This window comes from Bos indicus, chromosome 24 (genome assembly GCF_029378745.1).
Source record: "Bos indicus isolate NIAB-ARS_2022 breed Sahiwal x Tharparkar chromosome 24, NIAB-ARS_B.indTharparkar_mat_pri_1.0, whole genome shotgun sequence".
Taxonomy (NCBI): domain Eukaryota; kingdom Metazoa; phylum Chordata; class Mammalia; order Artiodactyla; family Bovidae; genus Bos; species Bos indicus.
The window spans coordinates 26,777,580-26,792,763 of NC_091783.1; positions in this window are offsets into that span (position 1 = coordinate 26,777,580).

The window sequence follows — 15,184 nt, forward strand, 5'->3', positions numbered from 1 at the left end:
GTGAAAAGTGAAAGTGAAGTCGCTCAGTCGTGTCCGACTCTCAGCGACCCCATGGACTGTAGCCCACTGGGCTCTTCCATCCATGGGATTTTCCAGTACTCTTGCCTGGAAAATCCCATGGATGGAGGAGCCCGGTGGGCTACAGTCCATGGAGTTTCAGTATATTTCAGAAACCATGTCTTATAATGCTATAGCATCATCAAATGTCAGCCAGAGAACAATGGATCATGGGACTGACAGGTAGCCAATAGTCATGAAATAGAGAACTTCAGAATGTATCCATAGAAATAAAAATCCCTCGAGATGGCTGGATGGCATCACTGACTCAATGGACGTGAGTCTCAGTGAACTCTGGGAGTTGGTGATGGACAGGGAGGCCTGGCGTGCTGCGATTCATGGGGTCGCAAAGAGTCGGACACAACTGAGCAACTGAACTGAGCTGAACTGAACTGATGTCATGCTTAAAAGATATATTGTCTTAATCCCCAATACACCAGTATGTGACTTTATTTGAAAGTAAGATCTTTATAGGAGTAATCATGTTAAAATTCAGTAATTACAGTTCACTCTAATCCAATATGACTGGTGTCCTTATTAAAAAAATAGAAATTTGGACATAAAGAAACTTGCACAGTGGAAGGTGAAGTGAAAACGCACAGGTAAGAAAGGCTATATATCCAGAGTGATGCACTCACAAGCCAAAGAATGTTGAGGATTTCTGGGAAATGGAGGAACTAGAAGAAGCAAGAGTTATTTTTCCTGGAGGTGCCAGAGTGAGCATGGCCTTGATTTCAAACTTCTGGTCTCTGGAAACAGGAGACAACAAATTTCTATTTCTGGGAAATGGAGGACCTAGAAGAAGCAAGAGTTATTTTTCCTGGAGGTGCCAGAGTGAGCATGGCCTTGATTTCAAACTTCCGGTCTCTGGAAACAGGAGACAACAAATTTCTATAGCTTTGAAGACACTCAATTTTTGGCACTTTGTTAGGGCAGCCCTAGGAACCTGCTACACATCTGTTTTTGTAAATTTAGTCTTACTAGAAAACAGCCACATCTCTCTTTTTTTTTTAATTTATTTATTTTTAATTTTGTTTAATTTTTAAACTTTATATAATTGTATTAGTTTTGCCAAATATCAAAATGAGTCCACCACAGGTATACATGTGTTCCCCATCCTGAACCCTCCTCCCTCCTCCCTCCCCATACCATCCCTCTGGGTCATCTTGGTGCACTAGCCCCAAGCGTCCAGTATTGTGCATCGAACCTGGACTGGCATCTCATTTCATACATGATATTTTACATGTTTCAATGCCATTCTCCCAAATCTTCCCACATTTCTTTTTGAAAAAACTCAAGCAACAGCAGCGTTAAGTACTTGTGCCAGTGATACATGGGTGAGAAAACTTAAAATATTCACGAAATGACCTTTTACAGAAAATGTTTGCTGATGCTGGCCCAAATGAATGTTAACTATCAACTGAAGCACTAGGGTGAGAAACGTGCCTATAAAAATGTGCAAAGAGGGAAGGGAGAATGAGGTGCATTGGTCTCCCCTTCTGCCTTCCATGGTTTCAGGTACCTACACTCAACCATGGCCCAAAAACATTATATGAAAAACTCCAGAATTAAAACAATTTGTAAGTTTTAAATTGTGCACTGTTCTGAGTGGTCTGATGAAATCGTGTACAGTCCTGCTCTGTCCACTCAGACGGGAATCCTCCCTTTGTCTGATGTATCCTGTCTGTTAGTCCCTTAGCAGCTGCTCTGGTTATCAGATTGACTCTTGTGGCATTGCAGTGCTTTTGTTCAAGTCACTCTCCTCTTACTTAATATTCAACCCAAAGCTCAGGAGTGGTGATGCTGGCAAAGAGCAGTGATGGGCTGAAGAGAAGCCAAAAAGTGTTTCCTTTAAGTGAAAGAGTGAGAGTTCTTCACTTAATAAGAAAAAACCTCTTATGTTGAGGTTGCTAAAATTGAAGAAATAATAAATCTGCTATCTGTGAATTTGGGAAGAAGGAAAAAGAAATTTGTGCTAGTTTTGTTGCCATATTCTCAAAATGCAAAATTTAAGGCCATGGCACATGATAAGTGCTCGGGGAAAATAGAAAGAGCATTGCATTTGTGGGTGGAAGACTGGAACAGAAAATGTGTTCCACCTGATGCAGGGGAGGTCAAATTCTCCAGGTAAGAACACAGGAGTGGGTAGCCATTCCCTTCTCCAGGGACCTTCCTGACCCAGTGATCGAAACCAGGTCTCCTGTATTACAGGCAGATTCTTTACCATCTGAGCCACCAGGGAAGAGCCTGCAAGTAAGGAATAGTTATACAGATTCAGGAATAGGAATAGATTTGGATTGAAAAATATAATAATTACTGGAGAAGTTGTCACAGATGAAGAAATTGCCTCATTTCTCCTACTGTTGAAGTTGATTAAGGATAGAGATGATAGTCACATAACTTTTATCACAGTGTATTTTTATAATTGTGCTATTTTATGATTAGTTATTGTTGCTAACTTCTTACTACGCTGATTTATAAATTAGACTTTATTATCATAGGTATATATGCATAGGAGGGCTTCTCATGGTGATAGTGGTAAAGAACCTGCCTGTCAATGCAGGAGACATGGGTTCAATCCCTGGGTTGGGAAGATCCCCTGGAGGAGGGTATTGATTCTCCTGGGGACAACTTCTATGAGACCTTATGAAATGCATCTCAGAATATTCTCTGTGGGTATCTAAATACTGACATCAGAGAAGGCCCTGGACAAGAAGTGAGAGATACCTGGCTGAGGACAGGGCCAGTGCTAGGTTTGTGAGACACACCAGTAGGAAGCTGACCAAGGCATATGCTGACTAGTCACTGCAGTGGAAGGTAAGAGGAGTAAGTGGCAGAGAGGTGCTAACAGCCATGATGTGTCCAAAGCAAAGTATCTACAGATCTACAGTTGGAGGGGATGTGGTAGAACTAAGGTATGGTGAAGAGGGTTGGTAAGGTTGTTGTTCAGTCACTAAATCACATTTGACTCTTTGTGACCTCAGGGACTGCAGCACGCCAGGCTCCTCTGTCCTCTACTATCTCCTGGAATGTTAAGTGAACATGTTTGTTGCTCAGTCATACCTGACTCTTTGCGACCCCATGGATTGTAGCCTGCCAGGCTTCTCTGTCCATGGAATTCTCCAGGCAAGAATACTGGAGTGGGCATCCATTCCCTTCTCCAGGGATCCTCCTGACCTAGGGATTGAACCTGGGTCTCCTGCATTGCAGGTAGATTCTTTACCATCTGAGCCACTGGAGAAGCCCCACTATCCCCCAGAGTTTGAATATGCTCAAATTCATGTTCATTGAGTCAGTGATGCTATCTAACACCCACCAGAAAAAGCCATAGTTTTTCCAGTAGACATGTACAGATGTGAGAGTTGTACCATAAAGAAGGCTGAGTGCTGAAGAATTGATGCTTTCAAATTGTGGTGCTGGAGAAGACTCTTGAAAGCCCTTTGGACTTCAAGATCAAACCAGTCAATCCTAAAGGAAATCAACCCTGATTATTCATTGGAAGGACTGATGCTGAAACTGAAGCACCAATACTTTGGCCACCTGATGGGAAGAACCAACTCATTGGAAAAGACCCTGATGCTGGGAAAGATTGAGGGCAGGGGGAGAAGGATGTGGCAGAGGATGAGATGGTTAGATAGCATCATTCATGGATATGGATTTGAGAAAACTCAGGAGATAGTAAAGGACAGGGAAGCCTGGTGTGCTGCAGTCCATAGGGTCACAAAGGGTTGAACACAACTTAGTAACTGAACTACAACAACAAGACTGTAGTACAGACAGTAAGGTGGAGAGAAGTGTCTAATGTGACCAGAGGCAAAATGAGGCTGAAGAGCTAGGTAAGTCCTAGAGAATATGGGTTTTGTTCATCATATCAGTAGCTTTGTTCTTTTTCTAAGTTCAATTCCAAGCCATTTGAAAGAGTAAGGAATCTGACCAGAGTTGGATTTTGGAGAGTCATTACTAGATTTTAAGACCACTGGCGCTTGGTAACCCTGGCTGTAGGCAGCCTGCTATGGGGAATGGATCGGAAAAGTGAAAGAGTGAACAAAAGGAGATGCTTTAGGAAGTTGTCAAAGTGATGTTAGCTTGGTATACCGTGGCAGGGATGGAGATGGAGAGAAACAGACATATTCAGAAGATATTTAGTAGGAAAAATTATAGTACTTGATAATAGATTAGATTTTTAGGAAGTTGTAGCAAAGGAGGTGTCAAAAAAGGTAAACAAACATCCATCATGTGGAAATTGATGAATGTTGGTGCCAGGCATTGACAAAGAGACTATAGGAAGGACCAGATTTAATATAGAATTTTGAGATACCTTTCGAACATCTAAATCACTATGTCAACTGGGCTGGTGAACCTATAAATCTGGTCCTCAGAAGAATATTATTGGTTAGAAAGAGAAATTGGGAAGCTATCTGCATAAGAAAATGATTAAAGCTGTGTTTTGGACTAGAATTGACTAAGGACAGGATAGAATTAGAAATGAAGAAGGGGTAGGGAAATTCTTGAGAAATGCTTGAGGCTAGATGAAGATAAATTTACAAAATAAATAAAAAAGAAGCAGATAGAAAAAGAGTGGGGAGGGAACACAAATCCAAGAAACATTTATGTGATAAAGACAGTAAATCTGGAAATTGATTAGAGCTGGGAGTGAACTCAAGAGAGAAAAGAAGAATGATTCTCACTTTCTAGTTGGTGTGAGTATATGGATGCTGACTGAGCTGGAAAGAGGATGGAGGTGAGGTTTAAACATTTGAAATTTGAAGGAGTCATTTTAGTACACATATATAAAAATGCTATTACTCAGATTAGCTTTTACAAACATAACATTTTCAAATGTGCTAGGTGTTAGTCAAAACATTTTATTTATACTAATGCATTTAAATACCAAAACAGGTACTACACTATTGCCTTCCTCCATTTTGTATATGAGGAAACAGAGGCTCAGAGATGCTCAATAATCTGCTTAGAGTCACACAACTACTAAGTAGTGGAACCAGTATTTAAACTTAGAAAATCTGGCTGAAGTACATTCTCCCTTAATAATTATGTTAATTGATTTTATTATATAAATCAAAAGACAGAATTGAAATACCACCTGGATATATAGATTTAGCAGTAGCCAGTACAGGTTGGCATTAAAACTGTAAGAGGAGAGGAGGAAGCATGAATAGAATAAAAGATAGTAGGTGATAAAAAGAACCTTGGAAGAAAAAATAATTTATAAAGATGGCAAGTTTTTAAAGACATAGAATAGGAATTACTGGAGGCGTACAAGGAAAACCAGAAGACTAGAGAATCACAGAAGCCAAAGATATAAAGAGTATTTAGAATGTGTTGACAAAATAGCAAATGCAATTAGCAATGTCTGGTAGAGTTAGGATAAGTTCAGTTCAGTTCAGTTCAGTCACTCAGCCGTGTCAGACTCTTTGTGACCCTATGAATTGCAGCACGCCAGGCCTCCCTGTCCATCACCAACTCCCGGACTCATGTCCATCGAGTCAGTGATGCCATCCAGCCATCTCATCCTCTGTCGTCCCCTTCTCCTCCTGCCTCCAATTCCTCCCAGCATCAGGGTCTTTTCCAATGAGTCAACTCTTCGCATGAGGTGGCCAAAGTACAGGAGTTTCAGCTTTAGCATCATTCCTTCCAAAGAAATCCCACGGCTGATCTCCTTTAGAATGGACTGGTTGGATCTCCTTGCAGCCCAAGGGACTCTCAAGAGTCTTCTCCAACACCACAGTTCAAAAGCATCAATTCTTTGGTGCTCAGCCTTCTTCACAGTCCAACTCTCACATCCATACATGACCACAGGAAAAACTATAGCTTTGACTAGACAGACATTTGTTGGCAAAGTAATGTCTCTGCTTTTGAATATGCTATCTCGGTTGGTCATAACTTTCCTTCCAAGGAGTAAGCGTCTTTTAATTTCATGGCTGCAGTCACCATCTGCAGTGATTTTGGATCCCCCCAAAATAAAGTCAGCCACTGTTTCCACTGTTTCCCCATCTATTTCCCATGAAGTGATAAATATGTTATATATTCATAGGGAGAGGGAATCAGAACATCTCTGGTAATCTCAGAAGTGCTGCTTTGGGAGTATGGTAGTTGATAAAAGGTGAATTACTGGATTGAGTTGAGGAAAAGTAAGACGAAAGGGTGAAAATAGGAAAGGTCCTTACTTCTTTTAGACATTTGTATGAGGAGGCAAAAAGATTTTTCAGGAGTATAAAGAGGGCAAATAGTTAAGAGAGATGTTTTTTGAAAATAAAATAGAGATTTGAATATGTTTACAGGTTGCAAAAGGAATAGCTAGAGAGGTATAGAACTGACGGAACAAAGCGCTGGAAAGGAGGAAAGATGGGAGGTCTTGATGTCAAAGGCATTTGTGAATGAATCATGTGATTATTAAGCAGGTTGCATTATTCTCTTACATTTTCAAGTAGGAGCAGGAATAAGGATGGTGACAATACATTTTGTTAATTATAAAGGAAAGCGTATTAGAGAGATTATAATTTAAGTTGTTTGCTAAAAGCAAAGTTTGTAGAGATTGAAATGACTTTAGAAGAGAGTGAATTTCTGAAATACCTGGAAGAAATGAAAAAGCAAGAATAATAAGAATATGTAAAATGATTGAATAGATCCACTAAAATTGTAATTTAAACACATTGCAATTTTACTGCAATTTTATATATATATATATATATATATATATATATATATATATATATATATAATCAGTTTAGTTCTAATCTATGCACTAGCATTCAATAACTTGGCAATAGGTAGTGAAAAAAAAGGGATTGTATTTGTTGATTCAGAGGACCAAAAAATGAAGTGGTGCTGCCTGGGTGTGAAAATAAATAAATAAATAACATAAAAGTAAATAATTAAGTTTTAAGAGAATGCAAAGTATTGTTCAAAATAAACATGCAGAAACCTGTGATATTTCTATACATTAATAGCACACTATCAGAAAGAGAAATTAAGAAAACAATTTCATTTACAACTGTATCAAAAAGAACAAAACACCTAGGAATAAACTTAACTGAGGAAGAAAAACCGCTACACTGAGAACTGTTTAAGACACTGATGGAAGAAACTGAAGAAGACATGCAAAATGGAAAGATATGTGTTCATGGATTGGAAGAATTCATATTGCTAAAATGTCCAAGGGCTTCCCTTGTGGCTCAGTTGGTAAAGAATCTGCCTGCAATGCAGGAGACTTGGGTTCAATCCCTTGGTTGGGAAGATCCTCTGGAGAAGGAAAAAGTCACTTTACCCGCTCCAGTATTCTGGCCTGGAAAATTGGTCACAAAGAGCAGGATATGATACACCAGCAAATTTGGCAAATTCAGCTGTAGCCATAGGACATTAGCGCAGCTGACAGGAGAAGGTCAGTTTTCATTCTATTCCAAAGAAAGCGAATGCCGAAGACTGTTCAAAACTACTGCACAATTGCATTCATCTCACATGCTAGCAAAGTAATGCTCAAAATTCTCCAAGCTAGGTTTCAACAGTATGTGAACCGTGATCTTCCAGATGTTCAAGCTGGATTTAGAAAAGGCAGAGGAATAGAAACAGCAAGAGAGTTCCAGAAAAAACATCTACTTTTTCTTTATTGACTACACCAAAGCCTTTGACTGTGTGGATCACAACAAACTGTGGAAAAGTCTTCAAGAGATGGGAATACCAGACCACGTGACCTGCCTCCTGCAAAAGTCTCCTTCCAGGAGCCTAGTCCTTCTCTTTTTGACTTTCAATTCCAAAAGAGATCTGTTTCATCCTTAATGATTTATTCACAGGCGACTGCCCACTACAAAGGGTTCTCCCTTAGAAACTCACAGACACTTATTTTCCTTCCTTGAATATAGCTCTGTCAAATCCCAGACATTAAAATCAAAGATGCCTGCTCAACTTCTCTGAGGAGAGAGGGATAATATTTTCTACTTTCATTTTTTCCCTGATGTGTCTCCACATTTTAAGAATGAATGAAAGGAGTTATTTACTTGTAATATCTTGCTGAAGGGAGACAACAATGACAAAGTCAAGTCTTCAGTGCAATACCATCGTTAACCGTGGTGGTCTCGGATTTAAGTTGCAAAATCCTAATTAAAATTTCTTAAGTTTCCTCTCAAGTAGAAAATTTTGTTCCAAGATTGCTGAATGACAAATACAGATAGGCAAGAATGTATTGCTCTTTGAGTGTTCGTTTTCTTTATTTTCTGTTTCCGTCTCCCTTATAATTTACCAGAGAATTGAAAAAATACAGGAAGAGGGTAGCTATCTTAGAACACGTCCCATAACTTTGGTTAACTTAATACTAGGAAGAGAAAACCATTCCAACAGAAGAGGGGGTAAATCCAATCAGCTTTGTGCAATGGAGGGCTTCCTCAGTGGCTCAGTTGTTAAAGAGCCCACCTGCAATGCTGCAGCCACAGGAGACATGGATTCATTTGCTGGGTTGGGAAGATCCCCTGGAGAAGGAAATAGCAACCCACTCCTGTTCTCTTGCCTGAAAAATCTGATGGACAGAGGAGCCTGGTGGGCTACAGTCCAAAGGGATGCAGAGTCAGACACGACTGAGTACGCAGGTCCACACAGGCTTTGAGTAGACAATGAAGCTACTTCACGGAGCCTGGAAATGGAAATGATTCCCAAACCTGTTCTATCTTGGAGTAGAATGTTCCAAGTTCTACCCATTCACTGAATTTGTGTATATTTTGAAGAAGGGAAGACTGCGAGTGCTGATTCTAATTTGAAAGGAAACTAAAAATCAAGACTTGATTAAATAATCATGCCTAGCCATTTAACGGAGAAGGCAATGGCACCCCACTCCAGTACTCCTGCCTGGCATATCCCATGGACGGAGGAGCCTGGTGGGCTGTAGTCCATGCGGTTGCTAAGAGTCGGGCGCAACTGAGCGACGTCACTTTCACTTTTCACTTTCATGCATTGGAGAAGGAAATGGCAACCCACTCCAGTGTTCTTGCCTGGAGAATCCCAGGGACAGGGGAGCCTATTGGGCTGCTGTCTATGGGGTCGCACAGAGTCGGACACGACTGAAGTGACTTAGCAGCAGCAGCAGCAGCAGCAGCAGCCATTTAAAACAGAGGATTTTAACCAGAAGCCAATGAAAATACTTTAAGTAGTCTGTGGACCTACTAAAATTGGAATTGGAATTTACTGCTTGTACAAATATTCGGTTTTCTAGTGGAAGAGTCATAAAATTTCCACAGGTTAAAATTTTCAGAATGAATGATGAGTGAAGGAAGGTCGAGGGAAGAGCAGGGCATAGGGGATGGTAGAGAAAAATCCTTGTGTGTGCCAAATAACCTGTGACCATGACCCTGATTTCAGGAACTCATAGCTCCTGAAATCACAGAGAGCTGAACAAGTAACAGTGGATAACCAGGGAGAACTAGTAATGGTTCTGAAGAAGTAGTTTCTGGATCTTTGAAGAGGATGGCTGGACTTGTCTGAGGTTTTTCAAAACTTGGAAAGGTGTGCACAAAGGAAAAAGAGAAAGAAGCTCCATGGTACAATGTGTTTACAGAGTTCATGGTATAAGTGGATGCAGGATACATTAAGAAAAAGATGCTGATGAACAACTGGTACATTTTACAAAGTAATAGGTCTTATTATTCTTTGAGAATGACTTTTTAAAACAAAGCCAGATACATTTCTGCTCTGTCTTCAGATGGAGTTAAACTTCTAAATAATAGAAAAATACAAAAAGCCTCAAACTTAACCCCAAATAACTCAGATGCTGGAACCCAGAGCAGAATATATTCAATAAGTATATTTTTATAATTGTCTAAAATGGGTGATCACAATTAAAATTTTATCGTGTTTTACAAGACAGATCTACTCCTTCAGCAACCAATATACTGATCTGGAACAAAGCTTGCTAAGAATTGCCCCATAACAACGGACTATGGCTCAAAAGATAAAGAATCTGCCTGCGATGTGGGAGACATGGGTTTGATCCCTGGGTCGGGAAGATCCCCTGGAGAAAGAACTGGCTACCTACTCTAGTATTGTTGCCTGGAGAATTTAATCCCGTGTACAGAGGAGCCTGGTGGGCTACAGTCCATAGCGTTGCAGAGAGTCGGACAGGACTGAGTGACTAACACTTTCATTCAGTTCACTTCAACTGAATAAGAATATTTCCTGTAATCTCCAGGTGAAATGATACAAATACCCCATTTGCAATTATTATCATTATTAGTGATTTTGTAATGAAAATCAAGGCATCACAGAATTAAAATCTCAGCACAAGGATTAAAATGTTATTAAAAATTCAAAGAAAAGAACTGAGCAACCTCTGTAGTATTAAAAATATTTTCCCTCAATATTTTCCTATTTTTATTAGTCCTAAATTAAGTTAGTTTAAATAGCATGCACAAATCATTTACACTAACTATGGCTACTAATCAATACTAATTTTTATGTTTCAGTTTATGAATATTTTGTAAGTAAAACAAGATAAACTAGCATTGATTTTACTCTTCAAAACTCTTTCTTTGAAAATCTTTTTTTTTTCCTTGTAGGGTCTCATTTCCCTTCTTCTCAATAAGTCTTAAAATCTGTAAAAAATGAAGTCAGGACTTTTGAATGGCTGACAAATGACTTGAGCTGCATAGTACATAATCAGATACTGCCCATTTCATGGTTTTATTATACAGAGAAATGTTTTTTAAAATATATGTAATGATTCTCCATTTTAGATCATTTTATTCACATAAATGCAGAGATCTATTCAAAATAGAAACTGTGTTTGTATCTATATCTGAAAGTGTGGTGTGTTTGCAGAGACCAGTCATAACAAGAAATCAGAGAGCCAATTATAAATCATTTATTAAAACTCCGTGAGTCAGAAGAGGTAATTTTTCTGCCAGTGGGGCTGTCTAATTTTTCCACAAATGGCCCACTTAATAAAGACTAAATAAACAAATGTTCTGAATAGATACATAAATTATTAAGCATATTCTGAAAAAGAAAAATGAATAAGGGAAACTAATATGCTTATAAATCGCCATAGTTCCCCTGGTGCCATGCATAAGTAATAATGTAGATCGGGGGCACTTAGAATCTATCAAATTGGGATCATAGCTAGCAATTTCTCTCTAAATTTTCCCTGACTTTGAAAATGAGAATAATTAAGCAATGTAGAGAATTCTAGAAGCTAAGAAGCCATGAATAATAGATTTTAAGGAGAGATGAATAAAGAAGTTATGAGGAAAGGGAAACGACATAAAATGAATCCAAGGGAGTTGAGGCTGCACTCATGCAGCTAAAGGGATAAAACTAGCCCAACATTATTCAACCTAAGATTCTTTTAACTATACCGTAATTCAAGACACTATTTTTAAAGCTTAATAATTACCTCTGAAAAATATTTAAAGTGTTACCTCAGATAGGTAAACCTTGAAACTCAATGGCTAAACACAAGAGCATTAGTACTCCCTCATGCAATTCAGGGGACTGAGGGATCCAAGTGGTTTAAAACTCTGTGAGCTTTTGCACAGCAAAGGAAACCAAAAACAAAACAAAAAGAGAACCCTCAGAATGGGAGAAAATATTTGAAAACCAAGCAACTGTCAAAGGATAAATCTCCAAAATACACAAACAGCTTGTGCAGCTCAATATCAAAACAAACAACTCATGCCAAAAAAATGTCAAACTCTTTGGGACCCCATGGACTGTAGCCTCCCAGGCTCCTCTGTCCATAGAGTCTTCCAGGCAAGAATACTGTGGAAGAGCTAAACAGACATTTCTCTGAAGAAGATATAGAGATGACCAAAAAGCACATGAAAAGATGCTCAACATCACTAATTATTAGGGAAATGCAAACAAAAGTCTAATGAGGTATCACCTCACACTGGTCAAAATGGCCATCATCAAAAATTTCAAACAATAAATGCTGGAGAGGGTATGGAGAAAAGGAACCTCCCTAGCCTATTGGTGGGAATGCAAATTGGCACAGCTACTACTGTGGAGGATCCTTATGCTATGCTATGTCACTTCAGTCGTGTCCGACTCTATGCGACCCCATAGACAGCAGCCCACCAGGCTCCCCAGTCCCTGGGATTCTCCAGGCAAGAACACTGGAGTGGGCTGCCATTTCCTTCTCCAATGCATGAAAATGAAAAGTGAAAGTGAAGTCGCTCAGTCGTGTCCGACTCTTAGTGACCCCATGGATTGCAGCCTACCAGGCTCCTCTGTCCATGGGATTTTCCAGGCTACAGTAATGGAGTGGGGTGCCAATAGAACTAGCATCAGTCAGTTCAGTTCAGTTCAGTCGCTCAGTCGTGTCAAACTCTTTGCGACCCCATGAATCGCAGCACACCAGGCCTCCCTGTCCATCACCAACTCCTGGAGTTCACTCAGACTCACGTCCATCGAGTCAGTGATGCCATCCAGCCATCTCATCCTCTGTCGTCCCCTTCTCCTCCTGCCCACAATCCCTCCCAGCATCAAAGTCTTATCCAATGAGTCAACTCTTCGCATGAGGTGGCCAAAGTATTGGAGTTTCAGCTTTAGCATCATTTCTTCCAAAGAAATCGCAGGGCTGATCTCCTTCAGAATGGACTGGTTGGATCTCGTTGCAGTCCAAGGGACTCTGAAGAGTTTTCTCCAACACCACAGTGCAAAAGCATCAATTCTTCAGTGCTCAGCCTTCTTCACAGTCCAACTCTCACATCCATACATGACCACAGGAAAAACCATAGCCTTGACTAGACGAACCTTTGTTGGCAAAGTAATGTCTCTGCTTTTGAATATGCTATCTAGGTTGGTCATAACTTTCCTTCCAAGGAGTAAGCGTCTTTTAATTTCATGGCTGCAGTCACCATCTGGAGTGATTTTGGAGCCCAGAAAAATAAAGTCTGACACTGTTTCCACTGTTTCCCCATCTATTTCCCATGAAGTGGTGGGACCGGATGCCATGATCTTCGTTTTCTGAATATTGAGCTTTAAGCCAACTTTTTCACTCTCCACTTTCACTTTCATCAAGAGGCTTTTGAGTTGCTCTTCACTTTCTGCCATAAGGGTGGTGTCATCTGCATATCTCAGGTTATTGATATTTCTCCCAGCAATTTTGATTCCAGCTTGTGTTTCTTCCAGTCCAGCGTTTCTCATGATGTATTCTGCATGTAAGTTAAATAAACAGGGCGACAATATACAGCCTTGATGAACTCCTTTTCCTATTTGGAACCAGTCTGTTGTTCCATGTCCAGTTCTAACTGTTGCTTCCTGACCTGCATACAAATTTCTCAAGAGGCAGATCAGGTGGTCTGGTATTCAAGAGGAGAGTGAAACCTTGGTTGTCCTAAAGCCTAATAAAATAGACAAACCCATGATGAGATTCATCAAGAGAAAGAGAAGAAAAAAGTGACAGAACTGAGATGGACCCAGAGATAGAAGAAGCTTATGAAAAGTTTTGTTTGGAATCAGAGCGTAAGCGAAAACAGTAAAGTTAAATTTCAGCATATCCGTTTTATAAAGCAGTTCAGGTTATGGTGATTTAGCAGAACACAGGAAAGCAAGAAAATGTGTCACACTTATACCAAATTAAGGATGTTGAGTTATGTTACTAATGTATGCAACTTTAATTTTGTTTAACACTCTCTGCCAAAATAAACTTTATTCCCTATAACTTAAAATGTGTATATATATATAATAGTTTATTATGTACAGTTAATTCCACTGTTTTGGCTGCAATAAAATCGATTTTGAAAAAAAAAAAAAAAAGTTGGCTTAAAACTCAGAAAATGAAGATCATGGAATCTGGTCCCATCACTTCATGGGAAATAGATTGGGAAACAGTGGAAACAGTGTCAGACTTTATTTTTTTGGGCTCCAAAATCACTGCAGATGGTGACTGCAGCCATGAAATTAAAAGACGCTTACTCCTTGGAAGAACTAGCATATGACCCAGCAATCTCACTCGTAGGCATACACTTGGAGAAACCCATAATTTGAAAAGGATATGCACCTCAATGTTCATTGTAGCACTATTTACAATAGCCAGGATAGGAAAGCAACTTAAATGCTCATCCACAGAAAAATGGATACTGATGTGGTTCATATATACAATGTAATATTACTCAGCCATAAAAAGAACAAGATTAATGCCATTTGCAGCAACATGGATGGATCTAGATATTGTCATACTGAATGAATTTAAGTCAGACACAGAAATTCAGATATCATGATATTGCTTGTATGTGGAATATTAAGAAAGAGTAAAGATGAACTTATTTACAAAACAGAAGTAGAGTCACATGTAGAAAACAAACATGGTTACCAGTGGATAAGGTGGTGAGGGATAAATTGGGAGCTTGGGATTGACATAGACACACTATTATATATGGAATTACCACTAGTGCCACTTGGGAAGACCCATATCTAAAACAGATAACTAATAAGAATTCTAACGTATACTACAGGGAACTCTATACTCACTACTCTGTAATGATGTATATGGGAGAAGAATATAAAAAAAAGTGGAGCTATATGTGTATACATATATTTAATATATATATAACTTGCTCATTTTGCTGTACACTTGAAACTAGCACACCATTGTAAATCAGCTATACTCTGATAAAAATTAAAAACAAACAAATAAAACCTCTGTTAACTTCAGTGCATTCACTACATTCCTGATCACTCTCTAAAATGAGATAAGAACAAGAGAGAGAAAGAGCATTGGGTCATGTGGGCTAAGACTAAAAAGAGGGCTTATCATGTCCACCCATATGGAACTGGTCAAAGCTCAGCTGTGTGATCACTCCTAACTGCAAGAGAAAGTGGAAAATGCAATCCGAGGGTGTTTTCTCAGAAGGAAACAGAAATGAAGCTGGTGAGTAGCTACCCAGCATCGGCCATCCACATATGTGCAGGAAGAACTTTAAAAAGCATGAAAGTTGTTAGGTCTTTTTAATGCCACAATCTCTCAAGTCTCTTACTTCTCACACTTCAGTGAACAGACAAGTCATTTAGGTACCTTAGTAAATGCAAGTTATGGCTCAGTGGGTCTGAAATGTGGCCTGAGAGTCTAATTTCTAATAGGTTCCCAGAGGATGCTGACACTTCTCATCCATGGATCTCAGGAACA